The 21410-nt window shown below is 45.9% G+C and overlaps 1 non-coding gene across 1 annotated transcript; it reads left to right on the top strand.

Annotated features, from left to right (window-relative positions):
- The first annotated feature begins 6518 nt into the window (after positions 1-6518).
- LOC127487627 (small nucleolar RNA SNORA70) lies at positions 6519-6649 on the top strand. Its single transcript, XR_007914647.1, has one exon. It is a non-coding gene; the product is annotated as a small nucleolar RNA SNORA70 (small nucleolar RNA).
- Positions 6650-21410: the final 14761 nt, after the last annotated feature.

Here is a 21410-nt window from a genome sequence, read left to right as displayed (position 1 = left end):
CCATCTTCTACTGCTTTCCCAGGCCATAGCAGAAAGCTGGATCAGAAGAGGAATAGCTGGGATTAGAACTGGCGCCCATATGGGATGCCAGCACTGCAGGCAGCAGCTTTACCTACTGCACCACAGCACTGGCCCTGTATCTCCTTGCTTTTCAATAAATCATGCTTTTATTCTCACCTCTAAAAAAATCTTACTGGGCCAGTTCCAGTCCTAGGCCATAGGACTCATGAGTTACTGTGTTGGAAGTTAGGTGCAAGAAGTCCCCCTCCCTGCTGGAATGACCACCCAGAAGGGCCACATGGAGAGGAGAGACCCTGTGATGACAAGAAGGGGAACTGGGGGACTCAGTACATGGCTTTGGAAGGATGATTGCCCTGAGTCACTCTGGTGAGTATCAAACACATGAATCCAGACCTCCAACATTCCAGCCTCAGCCAACTCTGCAAGGACCAGAGGGAAACCATCCCACTGTGCTGCAATGGAACTCAAGACTCTTGGGGTCCTTATTTTCTGTTGACCAAGATGTTGGAATGGGGCTGGTGCTGTGGCACAGTGCATTAAGCCACTGCTTGAGACGTTGTCATTGCATATCAGAGCACCAGTTTGAGTCCTGGAAACTCTGCTTCCCATGCAGCTTCCTGCTTATGCTCCTAGGAAAAGCAGCTGATGATCACCTAAGCACTTGGGTCCCCATTACCCATGTGGAAGATCAGGACTGAGTTCCAGGTTCCTGGCTTTGGCCTGGCCCAGACTTGGCTATTGTAGTCACTGGGGGAGTGAACCAGCAGATGAAAGATTCTCTCTCTCTCTCTCTCTCTCTCTCTCTTTCTTCTCTCTGTCACTCTGGCTTTTGAATAAATAAATAATTAAATCTTAAAAAAAAATACATGGAAACAGTGTTTTGCTGATGGCTCATGTTCTTGTAACTCTACCATAAGAAATGGTGAGAATACAATGCTAAATTGCAGCTGACAGTAAGAGTTGGGAACAATGAGAAATAGCACCTTCTATGACAGACAAGAAGAGGATGTGTCCTAATTAAGCCCAGTGCTCTCCAGCCTTCCTTCCAGTGCCAGGCAGGAATGAGGACCACGCTGCCCAGCTTCCAGTTTGCAGAGACAGCAGTGATGCCAGGGTGCTGGTGAAGTCTCCCAAGCATTAGCGGCTGGTGCCACCCCACTTTCAAAGGGAAAAAAACGCAAATGGAAGGCAATTTTGGATTGTGACTGGTTGTTTTGGAGCAATACTCTTCAATACTTTAAATATAAAAAAGAATTTTTGGGGCCAATGCTGTGGCTAAGCAGGTAAAGCTGTGGTCCCTGGTGTTGGCATCCCATACAAGCACCGGTTCATTTCCTGGCTGTTCTGCTTCCAATCCAGCTCCCTACTGATATGCCTGGAAAAGAAGCAGAAGACAGAAGATGGCTTCAGTGCTTGGCCCCTGCACCCACATGGGAGACCTGGAAGAAGCTCCTGGCTGCTGGCTTTAGCCTGGCCCAGCCCCAGCCATTGAGGCCATTCGGGGAATGAACCAGTGAATGGAAGATCTCTCTATCGCTCCCTCTTTCTCTTTGTTATCTCTGCCTTTCAAATACATAAAATAAATCTTTTTAAAAATAATTTTTACTTGAAAATAACAAGCATTTCCCTTAGTGGGAGCTCTTTTTTCATGATCTGAGCTGAGCAATGGATGTTCTCAGAGCTTAGCATTTTCAAACAACGCACACTTATTAGCTCACAGTTCCTAAGGGGTGCAAATTTGGTTTGGCCTGGCTGGTGCCTCTGCAGCAGGGTGTCTTGCTAGGCTGCCACTGAGTGTCTGAAGGCCACACTGGGGAACAGTCTGTTCCCCAAGTCTTGGGGGATGTAGACTGAGGGCTGCCACTGGTTGAGATCACTCTTGGAGTGGTGCTATGGAGTAGTAGGCTGAGCCTCCACCTGCAGTGCTGGCATCCCATATGGGCACCAGTTTGCGTCCCGACTGCTCCTCTTCTTCCTATCTAGCTCCCTGATGATGGCATGGGATAGTAGTGGAAGATGGCCCAAGGGCTTTGGCCCCTGCACCCATGTAGGAGAAGCTCCTGGCTCCTAGCTTTAAATCAGCTCAGCTACGGCAGTTGTGGCCATTTGGGGAATGAACCAGCGGATGCAAGTCCTTTCTGTCTCTCCTCTCTGTCTGTAACTCTGCCTCTCAAATGAATAAATAAAATTAAAAAAAGAAAGGAAAAAAAGCTACTACCATATTGGCCTCCGCACAGGACAACTCAGAGCAGGGCAGCTGTCATAGCACACCAACTAGCCCTATCAAAGTGAGCACGTGAGGCGTGACTCTTTGGCACAGATGTTAAGTCATTGCTTAGAATGCCCTCATCCTGCACTGGAGCATCTGGCTTGAGCCCTGACTAATCTGCTTCAGATCCAGCTTCCTGCTAGTGTGTACCCCCAGAGGCATAGGTGGTGGACAAAGTGCTTGGGTCCCTGCCACCCATGTGGGAGACCCAGATTGTGTTCTGGACTCCTGGTTTTGGTCTGACCCAGCTCCAGCTGAGTGAATCAGTGAATGGACGATCTTTTTCTGTTTCTCTGTCTTTCAAATAAAATTTAAAAATAATCTTTTTTAATGAGTAAGTGACAGACAGCCAGCAACACAGAGTGTGCGAGTGAGATGGAATGATGTTCTTTCAGGTCTTTCACAGCCTTATCTCAGAAGTGTCAGCCAATACTGTTAATTTAGTATTTAGATGATTTTATTATTTGAGAGACAGAGATAGAGAGATCTCCCTCTAGCTGGATCACTCCCCAAAATGCCTACAATGGGCCAGGTAGAAGCTGGGAGGCAGGAATTCAATTCTGATCCCCCACATGAGTTACAGGGATCCAACTATTTGAGTCATCAACACTGCCTCCCAGGGTTTGCACTAACAGGAAGTTGGAATCCAGAGACAAAGTCTGGTATTGAATTCAGGTATTCTACTATGGGAAACAGGCATCTCAACCAGTGTCTAAACTGGCCAAACACCCATCCTACATCTAGTTTTTAAAAATATTTATTTATTTATTTGAAAGGCAGAGTAATGGGAGGGAGGGGAGAGATAAAGATGAGAGGGAGAGGGAGAGGGAGAGGGAGAGGGAGAGGGAGAGGGAGAGGGAGAGGGAGAGGGAGAACGATCTGGTGGTTCACTTTCCAAATGGCCTCAATAGCCAGAGCTGGCCAGGTTGGAGCCAGGAGCCAGAAGCTCCATCTTGGTCCTGGTGCTGCAAGCTGTGGTTTAACCCACTGTACCACCATGCTGGCCCCAGTATTCTACTTCTTAAGTGTATAATTCTGTTCCCAAACATTTTTTTCTCCAACTTATGCATATAAAGATACGGGGATGGGCATTGTGGTGTAGCAGTTTAAGCAGCTTCTTGGATTATCCACAGTCCATATAAGAGTGCCAGTTCAAGTCCTGACTGCTCCACTTCCAATCCAGCTCCCTGCTAATGCATCTGGGAAGCAGTGGATGATGGCTCAAGTATTTGAGTTCCTTCTGACCACATGGGAGACCTGGATGGAGTTCCTGGCCCCTGGCTTTAGCCCTGGCTGTTGCAGCCATTTGGGGAGTGAACCAGCAGGTGGAAGATTATCTCTCTCTGTCTCTCTCTCTATCACTTTGCATTTCAAACAAACAAATCTGTATAAAAATCTGTGAATCCTCTTAACCATTTTCAAGGGTAAGCAGTGGTAATGACACTCACATTGCTGGGCAGAACACAATGCACCTTGTAAAACTGAAACTCTGTACCCATTCCCCCATCCTCTGACAACGGTGGCTGTACTCTGTGATCTGTGAATCTTCCAACTCTAAATACCTCATGTAGGTGAACTCACGGAGCATTCGTTGTTTTGTGACTGGCTGGCTTTCCTTGCCATCGTGTCCCGAAGGCTCATCCACAATGCAGCAGGTGTCAGGACTTCCTCCCCTTGAAAAGCTGAAAGACATTCCGCTGTGTATGTACACCACATTGTGCTGCTGATCCATGCATCCATGGAGGGTTGCTTCTGCCTCTTAGCTGTTGGGAATAACACTGCACTTGACTTGGTGTACTCATACCTTACTGAGACACCACTTTTCATTCTTTTGGGAATACATCCAGAAGTGGAGATGATGGGTTGTGTAGTAGTTCTAGCTTCAGTTTTTGGAGGAATCCCCATGCTGTTTTCCATAGTAGCTGTACCATTGTACCTTCCCACCAACCGTTCACTGCCTCCCAGGGTGCACATTAGCATTTCCACATCCTTGCCAACGCTTTTTTCTTTATTTATGGCAGCCATCCTGGTGGGTGTGAGATGCTATCTTATTGTGGTTTTGGTTTATGTTTCCCTAGTGAGTAGTGATGTTGAATATTATGTCATAAGCTGGTTGACCATTTATCTCCTCTTCAGAAAATTGTCTATTTAAGCCCTTTGCTCATTTCTGAGTCACGTTTTCATTGTTGCTGATTTGTAGTTTTATTACATATTCTGGATATGAACCCTTTACTAGATATGATTGGCAAACGTTTGCTCCCATTCTGTGATCCGCCTTTTTACTCTGTTGATAGTGTCTTTTGAGGCATAATTATATTCTAACTTTTAGAAGCAAATCATTATGTGCAGCTCTCCAAAAGAGACGTGGACCATCACACATCCACATCCTCAAGGCAGAGACAAGAGTCAGTGGTGGGTATGGGTGTTTGGCACAGTCGTGAAGACACACACGTCCCAGATCAGAGTGCCTAGAGTCTCAACTCTGATCCTGACTCCAGCTTCCTGTTGAGGTGCACCCTGATAGGTGGTGGTGATGGCTCAAGCGTTAGAGTTCCTGCCACCACCATGGAGATCTGGCTTGAGTTCTTGGCTCTCAGTTCAGTCCTGGCTGTTGTGGCCATTTGGGGAAGTGAAACAGTAGATGAGAGGGCCCTCTTTCTTGCTCCCATTCTCCCTCCCTCTTTCTTTTTCTGTTGCTCAAATAAATAAATAAACAGACAGTTAAATAATTTTAAAACAGGAAGGTAGCAGTGACCAGTATCCACTGCATGTCCAGAGAAAGGAACGTGGGCCATGGTTGGGTACCAGAGTGACATCAATCACCGTGGTGACATAGATGCTGACATGGCTACAGCATCCTTGGGAGCTAGACTACCACAAGATACACGCCCACTTACGATGATACTGGCATGTAAGCCAAAATATCTACTAACAAGATGGAGGCAAGTGGTGCTCACCGCTCAGTGAACACAATGCTGGGGTGGGGATTTGGGGGGTGTGTGGAGGAGCACAGCACAAAAGGCAGAGGAAGTGCACTTCTTGTAACATTTTGGCGAAATGTATCAAGAGCCTTACAGGTAGCCATGACTTTGTCCTATTAGTTCTTGTCTATGCATTTCAAGATCAAAGGAAATCAGAAAATCACCCAGGTTGTATTTTTTTCTTTTCTTTCTTTCTTTCTTTCTTTCTTTCTTTCTTTCTTTCTTTCCTTCCTTCCTTCCTTCCTTCCTTCCTTCCTTCCTTCCTTCCTTCCTTCCTTCCTTCCTTCTTTCTTTCTTTCTTCTTTCTTTCTTGACAGAGTTAGACAGTGAGAGAGAGAGACAGAGAGAAAGGTCTTCCTTTTCTGTTGATTCACCCCCCAAAGTGGCCACTGCGACTAGCATGCTGCGCCGATCCAAAGCCAGGAGCCAGGTGCGTCCTCCTGGTCTCCCATGCGGGTGCAGGGCCCAAGCACTTGGGCCATCCTCCACTGCCTTCCCTGGCCACAGCAGAGAGCTGGACTGGAAGAGGAGCAACTGGGACAGAATCCGGCGCCCCAACCGGGACTAGAACCCAGGGTGCCGGCGCCACAGGCAGAGGATTAGCCAAGTGAGCTGCGGTGCCTGCCAGGATGTATTTTTTCTTAAGATTTTATTTGTTTTACTTGAAAGTCGGAGATACAGAGAGGCAGAGGGAGAGAAAGAGAGAGAGAGAGAGAGAGAGAGAGAGAGAGAGAGAGGTCTTCCATCCACTGGCTCACTCCCCCAGATGGTTGCAATGGCTGCAACTGTGCTGATCTTGGAGTCAGGAGCTTCTTCCAGGTCTCCCACATGGGTGCAGGGGCCCAAGGACTTGGATCATCTTCTGCTGCTTTCCCAGGCCATAGCAGAGAGCTGGATCAGAAGTGGAGCAGCTGGGACTTGAACCCGCGCCCATATGGGATGCCGGTACTGCAGGCGGTGGCTTTACCCGCTATGCCACAACGCCAGCCGCAGGATGTATTTTTGAATGACCTAATTTTTCTAAATGCGTGTGTATTTAACTTAGCCCTGTGAGTATCTCTAGAAGGCAGGAGTACAAGCACACTTGACTTTCTTTTTCTGCCATCTATTTGCATTTTCTAGATGAAAATAAGTTACTTTTATAAGGAGAAAGAAATTGAAAAAGAAATTCTTGTACAAACCTATGTAGATGATAGCAGTAGTTGTTTGTTTGAAAGCCCACAAAACAGAAGCATTAAAAATGTTCTCTGCCATCAGCTAAGCTGATAGGTTGCTTTCTTTGGGGAAGGTGCTGTGCAGTGGCTGCAAGCAGCAGCTTCCTTGGGGTGCACCAGCCTGTTGCTCCCATAGATTGCCCTAAGGGACCTTGGAGACAAGAGCTTTCCAAGACCTCTTGTCTGACCTGATGCTATACCAAGTCTAGGCTCCAGACAGGAATGTGCGGGCCTTTGGAAAACCCCTGAGCATGGTAGTCAGGGTTCACATTGGCCAAGTCATTATGTCCACCTGTTCCAAGCTACAGAACAAGAAACATGTGATTGAAGCCCTATGAAGGGCCAAAGTCAAGTTCCTTGGGTGCCCGATGACCCACATCTCAAAGAAGTGAAGTTTTCCTAAATGCAGTGCAAATGAATTTGAAGACCTGCTGGCTGTGGGGTCTAACACATCCCCAATTGTGGTCCCCTGGTCTGGGGGCTTCCTGCACTCACGAAGCTTCCACCATGCTGCTCCCTCCTTCCTCATGCTCACCAATAAATCCTACTTCCTGTCTGCAAACAGGTTCGACACTAGAGACTTGGGTTATGTACTGACTATACTATAAAATAAGCCCTTGCAAGGTCATTAAAATTATGCTTATGAAGTTTGTAGTAATGCAGAAAAACTCTCCTTATAAAATAAGTCAAGAAATAGAAATTGGATATAATTGAGGGAGTAATATATTCTTACCGATGAGGGTCAGATGTTGGGTTCAATTTATGTAATCGGATCAACACAATGAAGCCAACAAATACCAATGCCTGGCACAAACAGGCACCTGGCAAGTGCTGAGACAATTAGTCTGCTTCTCTAGCCAAATCAGGGAACTGCTCTGGGCAACTGTTTTGGAGGCTCTGAGTTGGCTGGGGTGGCTGATGGAGTCATCTGAGGTTTGTCTCTGCTCACTGCTTAGATTGCCGGAGTTTGATGGCCTTGGTTTGAGTATGTTTTGATCGATTCATGCTAAGTCTTGATTAGATAAAAACTTTCGTTTACACATGCCCGGAAAAATATTCTGCAAGAAAATCACCAAGAGATTAACTGTAGTTGTCGCTGGGAAATGGGGTGGTGATTATGATATTTTATTTTTTATTCTGTTTTGCCCAAAATTTTTTTTCCTCTCCCCTTCCCTGTGAGAGGCCCCCGCTCGCTGCCTGTGAGTCTGCACTGCCGCCCCCAGGAGCAGCTGAATAACTCTTATCAGTGACATCAGACTGAGCTGTGTGTCTTGCTTTAGTCAATGGAATGTGAGCAGAAGTGACTCAGACAACGTCAGAGCAGAAGCTTTGAAGCCGTCACGCGGTTTGGCTGTGCCTGCTTTCCTTGCCGGGAGAACAATGTCCCAGCGGGACCAACTCTTCAGCCTGCATCCTGGAGCGGAACAGGTAGAAAGGAGTCTGCCTGGCCCTTCCTGCCCTGAGATGGGAGGGCAGCACAAGCCTTTGCCGCCAAAAGCTGCTGACACGTTGGGGGGGTGTGTGGGGGGGTGTCACTTAAAATACCGGCTGGATATTCCTTGTCTGAAATGCTTGGGCCAGGCTGTTTTGTTGAAGTTTGGATGTTTCGTGATTTGGTAGTATTTGCAAATATATAATAAGCTATCTTGGAGATGGGACCTAGGTCTAAATGCAAAATTCATTTATACGTCACATATCCCTATACACATGGCCTGAAGGTAATTTTATGCATTATTTTTAGTGCACTTGTGTTTTTTTAAACTTTTATTTAATAAATATAAATTTTGAAGGTACAACTTTTGGATTATAGTGGCTTTTCCCCCCATAATCTCCCTCTCACCCACAACCATCTCATCTCCCATTCCCTCTCCCATCCCATTCTTCATCAAGATTCATTTTCAATTATCTTTATATACAGAATATCAACTTAGTATATACTAAGTAAAGATTTCAACAGTTTGCACCCACACAGAAACACAAAGTGTAAAGTACTGTTTGAGTACTAGTTATACCATTAATTTGCATAGTACAATACATTAAGGACAGAGATCCAACATGGAGAGTAAGTGCACAGTGACTCCTGTTGTTGATTTAACAATTGACACTCTTATTTATGATGTCAGTAATCACCCGAGGCTCTTGTCATGAGCTGCCAAGGCTATGGAAGCCTCTTGAGTTTGCCAACTCTGATCTTATTTAGACAAGGCCATAATCAAAGTGGAAATTCTCTCCTCCCTTCAGAGAAAGTTACCTCCTTTTTTTTTTTTTTTTTTTTTTTTTTTTTTTTTTTGATAGGCAGAGTTAGCCAGTGAGAGAGCGAGAGAGGCAGAGAGAAAGGTCTTTCTTCCATTGGTTCACCCCCCAAATGGCCACTGTGGCTGGCGCTGCGCTGATCTGAAGCCAGGAGCCAGGTGCTTCCTCCTGGTCTCCCATGTGGGTACAGGCGCCCAAGGACTTGGGCCATCCTCCACTGCCTTCCCGGGCCACAGCAGAGAGCTGGACTGGAAGAGGAGCAACCAGGACAGAATCCAGCGCCCCAACTGGGACTAAAACCTGGGGTGCTGGCGCCGCAGGCGGAAGATTAGCCTAGTGAGCCATGGCACCGGCCAGGCACCTCCTTCTTTGATGGCGCATTCTTTCCGCTGGGATCTCACTTACAGAGATCTTTCATTTAGGTGTTTGTCTGTCTGTTTGTTTGTTTGTTTGTTTGTTTTTCCCCACAGTGTCTTGGCTTTCCATGCCTGAAATACTCTCATGGGCTTTTTAGCTGGATCCGAATGCCTTAAGGGCTGATTCTGAGGCCAGAGTGCTGTTTAGGACATCCGCCATTCTCTGAGTCTGCTGTGTATCCTGCTTCCCATGTTGGATCATTCTCTCCTTTTTAATTCTATCAGTTAGTATTAGCAGACACTAGTCTTGTTTATGTGACCCCTTTGACAGTTAATCCTATCATGATCAATTATGAACTGAAACTGATCACTTCAACTGGTAAGATGGCATTGGTACATGCCACCTTAATGTGATTGATTTGGAATACTCTGGCATGTTTCTAGCTCTACCCTTTAGGGGTAAGTCTGAGTGAGCATGTGCCAAACTGTACATCTTCTCCCTCTCTTATTCCCACTCTTATATTTAACAGGGATCACTTTTCAGTTAAATTTAAACACCTAAGAATAACTTTGTATTAATTAAAGAGTTCAACCAATAGTATTAAATAGAACAAAAAAAAATACTAAAAGGAATAAAATAGTAAGTTGTTCCTCGACAGTCAGGACAGGAGCTGATCAAGTCACTGTTTCTCATAGTGTCTGTTTCACTTCTACAGGTTTTTAGGTGCTCAGTTGTCACAGATCAGGGAGAACATGTGATATTTGTCCCTTTGGGACTGGCTTATTTCACTCAGCATGATGTTTTCCAGATTCCTCCATTTTGTTGCAAATGACCGGATTTCATTTTTTTATTCTGTATAGTATTCTATAGAGTACATATTCCATAATTTCTTTATCCAGTCTCCTGTTGATGGGCATTTAGGTTGATTCCACATCTTAGCTATTGTGAATTGAGCTGAAATAAACATTGAGGTGCAGACAGCTCTTTTATTTGCTAGTTTAATTTCCCTTGGGTAAATTCCAAGGAGGAGGATGGCTGAGTCACGTGGTAGGGTTATACTCAGGTTTATGAGGAATCTCCAAACTGTCTTCCATAGTGGCTTTACCAGTTTGCATTCCCACCAACATAATCCACCAACAGTGGATTAGTGAGTGCACTTGTGTTTTGACACTGATCTATCCCAGGAGGTCAAATGTGGAATTTTCCACTCAAGGTATCATGTCAGCATTCACAAAGTTGGGGATTTGGAAGTATCTTGAAAGGTAGGGTTACAGAGAGGCAGAGAGAGAGAGAGAGAGAGAGAGAGAGAGAGAGAGGTCTTCCATCCACTGGTTCACTCACCAAGTGGCTGCAACAGTCAGAGCTGGACTGATCTGAAGCCAGGATCCAGGAGCTTACTCTGTGTCCCCATGTGGGTGCAGGGGCCTAAGGATTTGGGCCATCTTCTACTGCTTTCCCAGGCCATAGCAGAGAGCTGAATTGGAAATGGAGCAGCCAGGATTTGAACCCACACCCATATGAGATGCTGGCACTGTAGGCAGCAGCTTTACCCACTACACCACAGTGCCAGCCCTGGGGATTAGAGGTATTTTGAATTTTGGACTTTCAGATGCACAGGGATGCACAGCCTGTATCTGTCACTCCAAGGGCATTTGGCACTTGACTCTGTCTCTTTCATCAGCCTAGGATATGTGTTAAGAAAGTAAGCCTTGAATGTTCTTATGAAACTCAATTTCGATAGCCCACAAGAGCCTGAAAGTTATTTGGGAATATTTATTTATTTATCTGAAAGGTAGAAAAAGCAAGATCTCCCACCCACTGGCTTACTCCACAAATACTCCCAGTGGCTGGGCCAGGGCCAGGTCAAAGCCAGGAGCTGAAAACTTAATCTAGGCCTCTCATATGGGTGGCAGGGACCCAAGTAGTGGACTCATCAACCTTGACCCCTGAGGGTGCCTATTAGTGAGAAGTTAGAATCCAGAGCGGAGCAAGGACTGAGTCCCAGGCACTCCAATAATGCATGCAGCATCCCAAAGAGCATCTTAACCACTGCATCCAAGGCTTGTCCCAATTTGGGAATAATTTAAGCAGAGCCAAAGTCATCTGGGCCCTTCTGTGAGGCTAAGCCTGCTGAGAATGCTTAGAAAGTGTCTGCTGAGGCTGGGGCTGTGGCACAGCAGGTTACGCCTCTGCCTGCGATGCCGGCGTCTCATATGAGCACCAGTTTGAGTCCCAGCTACTCCACTTATGATCCAACTCCCTGCTAATGCACCTGGGAAGACAGCAAAGGATGGCCCAAATGCCTGGGTTCCTGAACCCACGTGGGAGACCCAGATGGAGTTCCCAACTTGGCTATGACCTGGCCCGGCCCTGGCTGTTGTAGCCATGTGGAGAGTGGATCAGCAAATAGAAGATCTCTCTCTTTTTCTGTCTGTCTCTCCACCCCTCCCTCTGTAACTCTGCCTTTTGAGTAAAATAACAACAACAACAACAAAAACTGTATGTATGTCTGCTGCCTGGAGTGGTACAGAGGAGAACAGGAGTGACACCCTGGATGAGAGGTTTGGCACCCAACACCATCTCCACTTCTGGAAGCAGCACCTTGATTTTCCCACACAGAAGCAGCCCTCCTTCTCCACAGCCAGCCCAGGATGTTTGATGAGGTTTACTCACTGCCCAGACTTTGCAAAGGTGAGCATGAAACCCAGGCCTGGTCAACCAGAGCGGTGAGACCTCTGTGCCTTAGTGACTGGGTCAGGGAGAGTCACAGGGCCTGCAGCAAGACACAAGCTGTGTTCACCAAACCACTGCATTCTCCAGCTCAGGCCAACAGGGCAAGGGCCAGAGTGATGGATGCCACTCGCAGGCCGGCCTCTCAAAATACCTCCCACTCTCTTTTGCTTTCTGCAGTAGCCTAGAGGCCGCACATGAAGGTGGTGAGGTGCCTGGGCAACTCAGTGGTTACTTATCCTCCAAGCGTATTGAACTGTGGCAGCAGTAGGTGGTACAGTGTAGGACTTCAGGATCCATGTGATAGCACAGCAAGTCTAGGCTGCTTGGACAAACCCATGACCCAAACCCAAGTCGGAACAATTGGAGTCAGCCCTAAGGACTCTGGTTTGGAAAGAGTTACTCCTTTTCCCTCTGGACTTGCTAAGCTGATGGGATGTAAAGCTGCACTCCCTGGGCTGTGCTGTGTTCCTGGCACTGGCTTAGCGTCTGGGGCAGGCTGCAAAGTGAGGGAGGGCCAGCCTGAGAATGAGGTAACATGGAGGAAAGTCAAAATGAGAAGCAGAGGACGCCTGGATCCAACCACATCTGAAGCCAACCACACTCTTTAGTAAACCATTCTCAGTGTGGTTTCTAACGCTTGAATGTAGTAGTGACAACTAACTCAAAACACAAGATCAAATTAAAATCAAGGGGATAGGCCTGTGTTATCCTGCAGAGGTGCCGGGCAGGGGCAGGGTACAGACATCTGCTCAGCTGGAGCCGGCCAGAGCAGAGGACACTGGGACCCAGCTGCACAGGGCCTGGGCCTGAACCAAGGGCAGGAGAAGGGAGAGTAGCCCTGGCCCCGAGCCAAGCACTGAGGTTTACTGTGACGCTCAGCCCTGAATGTGACCACACGTGCTAACGCTGCTCAGGTTAGCTGCACAAGGACCAGCCGCGCTCCTGACCCCAGGCTCTGCAGGCTTGACGAAAAGCTGCAGGTGAGAATCAGAAGAGACAGTTCAGAAGCCACCAGCACATGTGTGTAGTGATCCTGCTGTGTTCCATTTTCAGTGCTGGTTTGGTAAAAGCTGCCAGCAGTTCCTACAGATCAGGAACTAACTTCCTCTCTCCCTCCCTTCTACCCTTTTTTCCTCAACACTAAGTGACCTTGACCTCTGACCTTAGCTAGACAGTGACCACAGAAAGACCACTGGGATGCTGGAACTTCGGGTCCATCAGAAGCACACTGTCTGAGTTTGCCGTTTTCGCTCCCCACCTTCTTGGGCACATGATGGGGTCACACTTCCTGGCCTCCTTGTTTGGGTGGGGTTGGGTGAATAATGAGTCAAACGAGTTGCAGCATTTAATTACTTAAGCAGGATCTGCAATGCTGCCTTTCTCTCTGCTGCAGTAACTATCCAAACGATTGTCATGCTGAAATGAGGCTCTTCAGAATAAGTTCTAGAGAAAGAAGCACATAGCAAGAGGAAGAAATAAACCTTTGTTGCTATAATTCACTGAGTTTAGGGTTCTTTGTTGCTGCAGCATGGCTTCACCTGCCCTGACTGATGCACAAAGTTGCCAAAGGATGTCAAGTTCACAGTAGAGCTGCCTCCATAGAGTAGCCCCCAAGTCTCTCAAGGACTCCTGCTTCTCCCAGCCAGAGGCCTTGTCTCCTGCTGGAGCCCTGACTGCACACCTCTACTATCTCTACTTGGACTGGAGCTGGCTGTCCATGCACCTGCCTGGGGTCTGACTCTGACTGCGAACCTGGCCAGGAAAACCTCCCAAGTCTCTTCTCTTTGAAACTGTATCTGTTTCATGTTGCTGCTGTAACAGATTGCCACCAACATGGCAGGTTGAACAGTGAAAATGTTCCCCCACACTTCTGGAGGCCAGAAGTCCGAAATCAAGGTGTCAATAGGCTGTGCTCCCTCCCACCGTTCCCAGGGAGGATCTGTTTTTTACCGTTTCTAACTCTTGGAGGCAGTGGCTTCCTTGGCTTGTGGCCACATCACTCCAGTGTCTGCCTCGTCTTCACATCACTTTCCCATCATCTTCTCCTGCATGTCCATTAGAAGGGTACCTAATACTGGACTTAGGGCCCACCCAGACAACCCAGGACAGCCTCTTCATCTCATCACCCTGAACTTACTTGCATCAGCAAAGAGGCTTCTCCCATATAAGGCGAATGCACAAATGCACAGGCTCCCGGGGTCAGGACATATCTTTTTTGGAGGCTACCACTCAGCTACTATGTATGTCCTCCCTCCAGCCCTACCGCTTCCTGCTTGCCGACTACTGGGGTGGACAGGACCCCCTGTAAGAGCCCATTACAATGAATCCTTTGTTCTGGCATTTACAATTTTTTTAATGGACTAATTACATAACATAAAATAGACAGTGAAAAGCAAAAGAAACAAAGCTGCAGGGTGCACTGCTTTTGAGAACAGGGACCAGCAAGTATGTTGTCTCTCTTCCCCTGAGCAGGCAGGTGGCCAGGGCTGGAAAGGGAAGAGTCACGTCTTTGGGGTGCCTTTTCCCTTTCAAAGCACTTCGTGTGGCCACTTTGTGCAGTCTACACTCATGCTCCAGACATGTTTTATGATCACAGAATGTGAGTTTAGCATGCCTGGTTTATGACAGTTTAGTAATTGTTTTTTCTAACTGTAAGTAATAAGGTTCATCAGAGAAAAGCTACCAATTACCAAAGAAACAAGTAAGAAACTTCCCTAAGTCCCACTACCCAGAAATAGCAGGGGATATGTTGCCAAATGTCCTCTCAATATTTCTGCTATGCGTGCATGAGTATGTCTTGCATTTTGTCCCCAAACCAAGCTGGGATAAAGGTTGTGGTGAAAAAGGAATAAAATACCCTCTAGCCTTCCTCTCCCGGTAAATCCAATTAAAATGCCTGCACACACTTGCAAGGCAGTCTCTAAATAATGGAGGAGACTTCTTGTTTCCCATCCAGCAGGAAGAGCTTGGAAGTTATCACTTTACCCTGATAATGGGAGAGCCAGGAATGCACCTCTCAGAACAGGCTGGGTGCTGGCTTGGTGATTTCACCGGGAAACCGTCGACAGAGGAACCTGAGAGGGTCGAATCTTCTGTCTCTCGCAGGAAGCCAAGGGCTCCTCTGGGAGGGATGGCCTTCCCACATCGAGGCACAAACCGCCCAGACCAACAACCCAGCTGCCCCCAGCTCCAGATGCCTTGTGCCTGTATGCCTCAGCGCTGCTCCAGGGAGCCAGCGTATTGTCCCTGCAGTGTGTATCTCTTGCACAGGGTATTATTCTTTGTGTATAGAGTCCAAGAGCGCTGGGCCTCACTCTCTAGGTAAGATACCCCTGTATGTGTAAATTAAAATTTTTTTAAGATTTATTTTATTTATTTGAAAGGCAGAGTGACAGAAAGAGGGAGAGACAGAGAGAGAAAGAGATCTTCTATCCATTACTTCACTCCTCAAATGACCACAATGGTCTGGGCTGGGCCAGACTGAAGCCAGGAACCAGGAGCTCGATTTGAGTCTCCCCTGTGGGTGGCAGGGACCCAAGCACTTGGGCTATCTTCCCCTGCTTTCCCAAACACATTAGCAGTGAGCTGGATTGGAAGCAGCGTAGCCAGGACTTGAACCAGTGCTACAAATGGGATGTCGGTGTTGTAGGTGGTGGCTTAACCCTTTGTACCACAAAGCCAGCCTCTGTATGTGTAAATTTAATAAGGCTTATATGTGTTTCTCTTGCTAATCAGCTTTTGTATTAACTGTGCTCCTAGATCCAGCCAAAGAACCCACCTAAGAGCTAAACTGGGCGGTCCAGGGCATCTTTCCCTCCCCAGCACAAGGGAGAAGCTGACCAAACTGAATGCTTAGCAAGGCTGGGAGCAGCATGGTGCATTCTGTCAGACACGTGGCCCCCAAGCAGAAGAGATGGGCTGGCAGACTCAGAGACTCACAGCTTGCCAGAGGAGAAGCACAGGAACAGGGACCTGTGCAGGGAGGAAAACTCCTGGTGTCCTGGTGTGGACAGGAGTTAAACACTCCTGGAAGACCTGCTCAGAGAGGAGTCTCCGTGTTTTGTGAATTTTACCTTCAGGAGCTCAACCAGGATCTCACAACGAAAATGTGAAGAAAATCCCCTTGTGAGGTAGGCACTTGGTGTGGCAGTTAAGTTGCCTCTAGAGATGCTTGCCGCCCATTTCAGAGAGTGCCCGCGTTTAAGTCCCAGCTCTGCTTTTGATTCCAGCTTCCTGCTAGTGTGCACCCTGGGGAGCAGCAGGTGATGGCTCAAGTCCTTGGATCTTTGCCACTCACATTGGAGACACAGATTGTTCCAGGCTCCTCCAGCCCCAACTCTTATGAGAATTTGAAGAATGAATCAACAGATGAGAGATTTCTCGGAGTATGTCTCTTTGTTTCATTCAAATAAATTTTTTAAAAAGTTTTTTAATCCCTTTGTGCTTGCAGTACAGTTTGGGCACAGGAACTATTTGAAATACAGCAGAACATTCTGTTCTTAACAAGGAGAACATTCTGTTCTTAACAAGGTCTGTCCTCAAGAGAAACTATTTAACCAGAATCTAATTTGTTAGAGTCTCACCAGAGCCTCCCTGAGCTGGGGGAAAACACCCAGCTGCTTCCCCCTCCAGTCTTCCTGCCCCACCTGAGGGCAAACCAGCTGAGAGGCACATGTGAGGTTCCCAGTGTAGAGGCCCAGGTTTGTGGACTCATCCTGTGAGGCCCACATTGTTGGGATGGTAGGGTGATGGCGTTCTTTGGCAAGAAGCACCGGAGAGAGTTTCAGTGAACATGCCCGTTCATTAACAGTTGGGTATAAGCTTTTATAGGGCAGGCAAAGGAGAGTAGCTAGCTCAGGGTAGCAAGACTAATTCTATAGGATAAAGCAGATACTGGTGCCACTATGCTTCTCCAATCAGCTTGAAGGTCACTTAGCCTACATAGCCTTCCAGGTGGTCTAATGGGACTGGGCCACAACTGGAAGCTGTTTACCTAGTAGACAACTACAAGGCCCTTCAACAGGAAGTGGGGGTGGAGGAAATGTGCCTGGGGTCCCTGCCTCCTGCCGGCAGCCAGGACATGTGTTGGTCTCAGTGTGCTGATCCCTCGACAAGGGTTTTTCCCAGGTGGCATGGTGTGCCATGCCCTCTTAACCTCCTGTGTGGGTTAGGCAGGCAGTCTCCCAGCCAGGCCCAGGATCACCCACACAGGCTTATGAGAAGACTGAGAGCCAATCATAGGACAAGAGAATGCACTCTTCTTCCTATTCCCTCCCAGGACAGTGATTCCTCTTACCTTGTGAATCGTGTCTGACTTTCAATAAAAACAAAGAGGTAGAACAGGCATCAGGCTTACACTCCAGATATGGCAGGGATGTTGGGATTATCAGAATGTGAACTTAAAAGAACTGTAGTAAAAATGTCAAAGACTTTATTTGAGAAAAATAGATCACATGCAAGAACAAATGCATAATGTAAGCAGAGAAATTAAAATTATAAAAAAGAATTTTAAAAAAATTAGAAATAAAAAGAACACCATAAGGGCTGGCATTGTGGCAAAGCCAGAAAACCCCCTGCCTGCAATGCTGGTTTGCATCTGGCTGCTCCACTTCTGATCCATCTCTCTGCCAGTGGCCTGGGAAAAAGGGGAAGGTGGTCCAAGTGTTTGGGCTCCTGCCCCCCACGTAGGAGACTGGATGAAGCTCTTCGCTCCTAGTTTTGGCCTGTCTCAGCCCTAGCAGTTGAAGCCATCTGGGGAGTGAATCAGTGGATTGAAGGTGTCTGTCTCTTTGTCTCTCCCTCTCTCTCTGTAATTCTGACTTTCAAATAAACAAATATTTTTTTAAAAAACAACACTGTAAGAAATGAGGAATACTTTTGATGGGTCTGTTAGTGGCCTGGACATGGCTGAGGAAAAAATCTCTATGCTTGAGGACATTAATAAAAACCTCCCTCTGCAGAAAGAGGAATTAATGTGTTAAATTGTAACGTAATACCCAAGTACCATCATACAACTATAAAAGGAGCAATTCTAACCTTTGCAGGATTACATGAAAGGAGCACCTAGGGAGAACTTCATAGCATATATAATATATACTTATTAAAGTATAATTATACCATATTAGAAAAGAAGAACAATCTAAAATCAATAATCCCAGCTTCTACCTTAAGAGAGTAGAAAAAGAAGAGCAAATTAAATCCAAAGTAAGCAGAAGAAAAGAAACAATAAGAATTAGAATAGAATTGAAGTGGAAATAGAATGAGATAGCAATGAAATGGAAAATGTTAAATTGGTCGACTTTCTGTTCTTGAGAAGATAAAAAAAAATTTATACACATCTATCCAGGCTAATCAGAAAGAGAGAGAGAGAGAGAGAGAGAGAGAGAGAGAGAGAGAGAAGACTCAGATCACTAATCCCATAAAGGAAAAAGGGGCCATCACTACAGACCCCAGGGACATGAAAGGAGAATAAAGGAGTATTTTTAAAAAATATTTATTTATTTATTTATTTGAAAGGCAGAGTTACAGAGAGGCAGAGAGAGAGAGAGAGAAAGAGAGAGATCTTCCATCACTGGGTCACTCCTCAAGCGGCTGCAATGACCAGAGCTGGGCCAATCCAAAGCCAGGAACCTGGATCTTCTTCCAGGTCTCCTGTACGTATACAGGGGCCCAAGTACTTAGTCATTTTTCACTGCTTTCCCAGGCCACAGCAGAGAGTTGGATCCAAAGTGAAGCAGCCAGGACTCAAACTGGTGCCCATATAGGATGCTGGTACTACAGGGAGTGGCTTTACCTGCTACACCACAGTGCTGGCCCTAAAAGGAATATTTTTGACAACTCTATGCTCACAGACTTGATAACTTAGATGAAATAGACCAATTCCTTGAAAGACACAATCTGTCAAACTCAGACAAGAAGAAAAAGATAAGTTGAAGAGCCCTATATTGATTAAGTAAACTGAATCAATAATTAGAAAGCTTCTAAAATAGAAAGCACTACGCTTGGCTAGATTCCTTGGTAAATTCTACCAAGCATTCTGGGGAGAAATTATAGCAATTTTCTATAATCTCTTCCAGATGATAGAAGCAAAGGAAATACTTCCTAACTCACTTTATGAGGTCAACATTATTCATGTTAAAACCAGACAAAAACATCACAAAAAAGGAAAACTGCAGACCGTTATCTTTCATGAACAGCAATGTTCAAATTCTCGACAAAACGTTAGTAGATCAGATCCAACAGAGTAAAAGATTTCCACATAGTGACTGAGTGTGCAAGAGTGATTCAACACCTGAAAACCAATTAATCTACCACATCAAAAGACCTAAGAAGAAATACTCACATGATTGTAATATTAGATTTAAAAAAGCATTTGACAAAAACCCAGACACATTCATGATTAAAAAAAAAAACTTTCAGTAAATTTGAATTAGAAGAAAACCTCTTCCATCATGTTTTTTTTTAAAGATTTATTTTATTTATTTGAAAGTCAGAGTTACACAGAGAGAGGAGAAGCAGAGACAGAGAGAGAGAGGTCTTCCATCCTCTGCTTCCCTCCCCCAATTGGCCACAACAGCTGGAGCTGTGCCGATCTGAAGCCAGGAGCCAGGAGATTCTTCCAGGTCTCCCACACGGGTGTAGGGGCCCAAGGAGTTGGGCTGTCTTCTGCTTTCCCAGGCCATAGTAGAGAGCTGGATTGGAAGTGGAGCAGCCGGGAGTCGAACCAGTGCCCATATGGGATGCCAGCGCTGCAGGCAGCAGCTTTACACCACAATGCTGGCCCCTCTGCCCTCATCTTGATGAGGAACACTTATCAACATCCTTTTGTGAACATCATGGTTAATGGTGAGAAGCCTGAAGTTTTCCTACTGACATCAAACAAACAAGGATGTCAGCTCTCAGTGCTTCCTTTCAACATCTGTGAGTGCAACAAGACAATACTAGGAACTAATAAGGGATACAGATTAACAACTTACATGATCATTTTTCAGGAGTCAAGGTTAATATGGGGCTGGAGTTGTGACACAGAAGTTTAAGCTGCTGTCTGCAATACCAGCATCCCATATGAACGCTGGTTCGAGTTTTGGCTGCTCCACTTTCAATCCAGTTCCCTGCTAAGGCATCTGAGAAGGCAGCAGAAAATGACCCAAGTCCTTGGGCCCTTGCCACCCACCTGGGAGACCTGGATGGAATCCTGGCTCCTGGCTTCAGCCTAGACCAGCTTTTGCTATTGCAGCCATTTGGGGAGTGAACCAGTGGATAGAAAATCTCTCTTTCTATCTTTCTCTCTCTCTCACCCCCCCTTCTCTCCCCTGCCCTCTCTCTCTGTGTAAGTATTCCTTCAAATAAATAAAATAAATCTTTTTCACAAAAGGATTAATATGCAAAAGTAAATCACTTTTCTATGTGCTAGCACCTAAGTAGAATTTGAAAGTAAAAACATAACACCATTTACATCAGCACCTGAAAGAATGGAACACTTAGGTATAAATCTAGCAAAATATATAAGGAAAACAACAGAATTCTAATGAGAGAAATCAAAGAAGAATCAACTAAAAAGAGAGATTTCATGTTCATACATAGGAAGATACACTATTGTCAAAATGCTGGTTGTCTTAGTCAGTTTGGGCTGTTATAACAAAATATATTAAACTGAGTACTTTATAAACAACAGCATTTCTTGCTCACAGTTACAGAGGCCAAGAAGTCCAAGGTTAAGATGTGAGTGGGTTTGGTTTCTGGTGAGAGCCTTCTCAGAAATGGAGCCTTTTGCTTGTGTCCTCAGGGGATGTGTTGTGCTAATAAGCTTCATAAAACAGCCCCACTCCTTCTATAAGGGTAATAGTCCCATTCATTTGGGTGGAGCTCTCATGACCTAATCATTTCTCAGATATCTATGTCTCTTAATACTATTGCATCGCGACTAGGTATCAATACATGAATTTCTGAGGCTAGTAGGGAGATGCAACATTCAATTCATAGTACTGGTTATTCCCAAACTGAGCTAAAGATTAAATGTAATCCTAGTCAAAATTATAGCAAGCTATTTTACGGGTATTGACAAACTGATCCTAAAGTTTTTATGGAAAGGCAAAAGACCCACAACGATCAATATAGTATTGAAGAAAAAAGTTGAGGCAGTGATATTGCCTAACTTCCAGAATTCCTATTTAGCTACAATAATCAAGACAGTTTGGTCTGCTCAAAGAACAGACAACTAGACCAATGGAGCAGAATAGAAAACCCAGAAATAGCTCCGCAAAGACACAGTCAAATGATGACTGACAAGGGAACAAAGGCACAGGCAGTCTTTAAGAAATAGTGATGGACATACATGTGGGGGAAGAAAATATAAGCACAATCCCTCTGCCTTTCACAGAAATTCACTCAAAATAGATCACACTTAAATGAAATGCAAAACTGTAAAACTCTTAGAAGATGGCATAGGAAAAAACCTAGGGGGTGGTGTTGGCTTTTCAGCTGCAAAACAAAAGCGTGGCCCATGAAAGAAAGAATTGGATTAGCTGTATTTCATTGAAAATAAAATCTCTGGGAGCCAGCTCTGTGGCATAGTGGGTTAAA

The sequence above is a fragment of the Oryctolagus cuniculus genome, chromosome 6 (genome assembly GCF_051225735.1).
Source record: "Oryctolagus cuniculus isolate XC-2025 breed Fujian yellow rabbit chromosome 6, ASM5122573v1, whole genome shotgun sequence".
In the NCBI taxonomy this organism is placed as follows: domain Eukaryota; kingdom Metazoa; phylum Chordata; class Mammalia; order Lagomorpha; family Leporidae; genus Oryctolagus; species Oryctolagus cuniculus.
The sequence above is the reverse complement of the archived record's forward strand: the minus strand, read 5'-3'. Positions and strand labels throughout refer to the sequence as shown.